At 37.2% G+C, this 5,222-nt stretch overlaps 1 non-coding gene across 1 annotated transcript; it reads left to right on the forward strand.

Moving 5' to 3' along the window:
* The first annotated feature begins 1,124 nt into the window (after nt 1-1,124).
* LOC148580297 (small nucleolar RNA R71) lies at nt 1,125-1,232 on the forward strand. The gene has a single exon (XR_015896584.1). It is a non-coding gene; the product is annotated as a small nucleolar RNA R71 (small nucleolar RNA).
* The last annotated feature ends 3,990 nt before the right edge of the window (nt 1,233-5,222 follow it).

Here is a 5,222-nt window from a genome sequence, read left to right on the forward strand (position 1 = left end):
GTCTTGTCTCTTTAGAGGTAATTTCTGCCTAGTCAAGTCATCCAGTTCTTTGATGAGCAATGGAGGTTCATCCTCCTAAGTCTCATTACCAAACAACCTGGCATTTAGCTTCATGATTGCTCCAAGGTACTTAGTAACTTGCTCTTCAATAACATCTTCAATAACAACTTGCTCCAAGAATACTCATTAGAGCTCATGAATGGCAGAAGTAAATTCAATGGAATCTCTACGGTCTCTGTGTGAGCCTTAGATTCCCATGGTTCCTCTTTAGGGAACTCCATGGAGGCCAGTGGACGTCCATTGAGGTATTCCTCAGTGGAGATCACTACCTCTTCCTCCTCTCCAGGTTCGGCCGTGTGGGTTGTGGTTATGGCCTTGCACTCTCTCTTTGGATTCTCTTCCATATTGCTTGGGAGAGTACTAGGAGGGAGTTCAGTAATTTTCTTACTCAGTTGACCCACTTGTGCCTCCAAATTTCTAATGGAGGACCTTGTTTCAGTCATGAAACTTTGAGTAGTTTTGATTAGATCAGAGACAATGGTTGCTAAGTCAGAGTGGCTTTGCTTAGAATTCTTTGTCTGTTGCTGAGAAGATGATGGAAAAGGCTTGCTATTGCTAAACCTGTTTCTTCCACCATTATTGTTGTTGGAACCTTGTTGAGGTCTCTGTTGATCCTTCCATGAGAGATTTGGATGATTTCTCCATGAAGGATTATAGGTGTTTCCATAGGGTTCTCCCATGTAATTCACCTCTTCCATTGCTGGGTTCTCAGGATCATAAGCTTCTTCTTCAGAGGAAGCTTCCTTAGTACTGCCTGTTGCTGCTTGCATTCCAGACAGACTCTGAGGAATCATATTGACTTGTTGGGACAATATTTTATTCTGAGCCAATATGGCATTCAGAGTATCAATCTCAAGAACTCCTTTCTTCTGAGCTATCCCATTATTCACAGGATTCCTTTCAGAAGTGTACATGAATTGGTTATTTGCAACCATTTCAATGAGTTCCTGAGCTTCTGCAGGCGTCTTCTTCAGATGAAGAGATCCTCCAGCAAAGCTATCCAATGACATCTTGGATAGTTCAGACAGACCATCATAGAAAATACCTATGATGCTCCATTCTGAAAGCATGTCAGAAGGACATCTTCTGATCAATTGCTTGTATCTTTCCCAAGCTTCATAAAGGGATTCACCTTCCTTCAGTCTAAAGGTTTGGACTTCCACTCTAAGCTTGCTCAATTTTTGAGGTGGAAAGAACTTTGCCAAGAAGGCATTGCCTAGCCTTTCCCAAGAGTTCAGGCTTTCTTTAGGTTGTGAATCTAACCATGTCCTAGCTCTGTCTCTTACAGCAAAAGGAAAAAGCATAAGTCTGTAGACTTCAGGGTCAACCCCATTGGTCTTGACAGTGTCACAGATTTGCAAGAATTCAGCTAAAAACTGATGAGGATCTTCCAATGGAAGTCCATGAAACTTGCAATTCTGTTGCATTAGAGAAACTAATTAAGGTTTAAGCTCAAAGTTGTTTGCTCCAATGGCAGGGATTGAGATTCTTCTCCCATAGAAGTCGGGAGTAGGTGCAGTAAAGTCACCAAGCACCTTCCTTGCATTGTTGGCATTGTTGTTTTCGGCTGCCATGGTTTCTTCCTCCTTGAAAAGCTCTGTTAGGCCCTCTAAAGAGAATTGTGCTTTAGCTTCTCTTAGCTTTCTCTTCAAGGTCCTTTCAGGTTCAGGATCAGCTTGAACAAGTATGCCTTTATCTTTGTTCCTGCTCATATGAAAGAGAAGAGAACAAGAAAGTAGGAAATTCTCTATGTCACAGTATAGAGATTCCTTGAAGTGTCAGAAGAAAAGAAGAATAGAAGGAGGAGGTAGATAGAAGAGAATTCGAACATATAAAGAAGGAGTGAGTTCGAATTGCACCTTGAGGAAGAGTGTTAGTCCTTTAAATAGAAGGATGTGGGAAGAGGGGAAGAATTTTTGAAATTAAAGTAAAAGATTTTGAAATAATTAAAATAAATTTTGAAAATTTAATTGATGATTTTCGAAAACTAAAATTGGGAAAGAAATTAAGTGATTTTGAAAAAAAGATTTTGAAATTAGAAATTAGAAAGATATGATTGAAAATAAATTTTGAAAAAGATGTGATTGAAAAGATATGATTGAGAAGATATGATTGAAAATCAGACTAAAAAGAGAAAGTTTTAAAAATAAAGTTGATTACTTGACTAACAAGAAATTAGAAGATATGATTCTAGAATTAAAACTTTTGATCCTTTCTTAATAGGAAAGTAACAACTAGAAAATTTTGAGGTAAATCATTAATTAGAACAATGATTTTCGAAAATAAAAAAATGGAAAGAAATTGATTTTGAAGAGATATGATTGAAAAGATATGATTTGAAAAAGATTTGATTTTGAAAAATTATGAAGATTTGAATTAAAAACAAAATCTTCCCTCTAATGTCTTTCTGGCATTAAACGCCCAGAATGGCATCCATTCTGCCGTTTAACGCCCAAAATGCTACCTTTTTGGGCGTTAAACGCCCAGCCAGGTACCTTGGCTGGCGTTTAAACACCAGTTTTCCTTCTTCACTAGGCGTTTTGAACGCCCAGCTTTTTCTGTTTGATTTCTCTGCTGAATGTTCTGAATCTTCAATTCTCTGTATTATTGACTTGAAAAGACACAATTTTGAAAATATTTTTAAATTTTTTAATGATGAGAAAGAATAAAAAATGCAACTAAGATCAAATAAACAATTCATGCAAGACACCAAACTTAGAAGTTTGTATACTAAGGACTATAACAAATTGAAAATGCATGTAAGAAATAAGAAAAGACACAGAGTAAGAGAAATTAAAGATCAGAGCACTGAAATCATCAAGAACAACTTGAAGATCAATGAAGAACATAATGCATATATTCGAAAAATGCAAGAAGAATAAAAACATGCAATTGACACCAAACTTAAAAATTGATACTAGACTCAAACAAGAAACATAAAATAATTTTTATTTTTATGGTTTTATAAATTTTTTTGTGATTTTCAAAACTTATATAGAAAAGAAAATAAAGAGAATCAAAACTTTTAATAAGAATTACAGGAATCATGCAATGTTAGTCTAAAGCTTCAGTCTAAAAAGATTAGACATGGTTGGCCAAGCTTCGGCAGGACATTACATTCAGCAGCTAAATTGATGAGAATCAATCAGCTTTTGTGATGATAAGAACATCACCTTGAAACTCTAGAATTCATTCTTAAAAATTCTGAAAAATAAAAAGAAAAGTACCTAATCTAAGCACCAAGATGAACCGTCAGTTGTCCAAACTCGAACAATGCCTGGCAACGGCACCAAAAGCTAGGTGCACGAAATTGTGATCATCAACAATGGCGCCAAAGGACTTGGAGCTCTTAAACGTGAATCACACTTTGTCACAATTCCGCACAACTAACCAGCAAGTGCACTGGGTCGTCCAAGTAATAAACTTTACGTGAGTAAGGGTCGATCCCACGGAGATTGTCGGCTTGAAGCAAGCTATGGTCACCTTGTAAATCTCAGTCAGGCGAATTCAGATGGTGATGGAGAATTGATAATTAAAAGATAAATAAAACATAAAATAAAGATAGAGATACTTATGTAATTCTTTGGTTGGAATTTCAGATAAGCGTATGAAGATGCTTTGTTCCTCCTGAACCTCTGCTTTCCTATTGCCTTCTTCCAATCATTCATACTCCTTTCCATGGTAAGCTTTATATTGGGCATCACTGTTATCAATGGCTACTTCCCGTCCTCTCAGTGAAAATATTCCAAATGCACTGTCACCGCACGGCTAATCATCTGTCAGTTCTCGATCATGTTGGAATAAGATCCATTGATCCTTTTGCGTCTGTCACACGCCCAACAATCGTGAGTTTGAAGCTCGTCACAGTCATCCCTTCCCATATCCTACTCAAAATACCGCAGACAAGGTTTAGACGTTCCGAAACTCGGGAATGGCCGCAAATAATTCTAGCCTATACCACGAAGGTTCCAATCTTATATTAGAAACCTAAGAGATACACATTCAAGCTTGTTTGCATGTTGAACAGAAGTGGTTGTCAGTCACGCATTCATAGGTGAGAATGGTGATGAGTGTCACATAATCATCACATTCATCACGTTCTTGGGTGCGAATGAATATCTTGGAGAAGAAATAGACTTGAGTTGAAAAGAAAAACAATAGTACTTTGTATTAATTCATGAAGGACAGCAGAGCTCCACACCTTAATCTATGGTGTGTAGAAACTCCACCGTTGAGAATATATAAGAACAAAAGGTCTAGGCATGGCCGAATGGGCAGCCTCCAAAACGTGATCAAAGGATCAAAAGGTAATCCAAAGATGAAAATACAATAGTAAAAGGTCCTATTTATAGAGAGCTAGTAGCCTAAGGTTTACAGAAATCAGTAATTAATGCAGAAATCTTCTTTCGGGCCCACTTGGTGTGTGCTTGGGCTGAGCATTGAAGCTTCCATGTGTAGAGACTTTTCTTGGAGTTAAACGCCATCTTTTGTGCCAGTTTGGGCGTTTAACTCCAGCTTTTGTGCCAGTTCCGGCGTTAAACGCCAGAATTCTTGAGCTGACTTGGAACGCCTGTTTGGCCCATCAAATCTCGGGAAAAGTATGGACTATTATATATTACTGGAAAGCCCAGGATGTCTACTTTCCAACGCAATTGAGAACGCGTCAATGGGGCTTCTGTAGCTCTAGAAAATCCACTTCGAGTGCAGGGAGGTCAGAATCCAACAGCATCTGCAGTCTTTTTTCAGCCTCTGAATCAGATTTTTGCTCAAGTCCCTCAATTTCAGCCAGAAAATACCTGAAATCACAGAAAAATACACAAACTCATAGTAAAGTCCAGAAAAGTGATTTTTATTTACAAATTAATAAAAACATAATAAAAATTAACTAAAATATACTAAGAATCTTAATAAGCAGGCAATCTTACAATGCAAGAAACTAATTCAAATAACTAAGCAAGACATGAGCAATTCCAAACTAATAAAATAACATCCAATATGATTTTATTCTAAACTAAACAAGTAACTATAACTAAGTCAAGTAATTAAGAATTTTGGGTTTTCAAATAGGAATGATAAAGGCAACTCTTGGCTAGGTATGGGAATTGGGGTCACCATCCTTGTCTAATAACCATATCCTGACAATTATGAGGAACCAAACTCAT

This window comes from Arachis ipaensis, chromosome B10 (assembly GCF_059453495.1).
Source record: "Arachis ipaensis isolate K30076 ecotype BB chromosome B10, ASM5945349v1, whole genome shotgun sequence".
In the NCBI taxonomy this organism is placed as follows: Eukaryota; Viridiplantae; Streptophyta; class Magnoliopsida; order Fabales; family Fabaceae; genus Arachis; species Arachis ipaensis.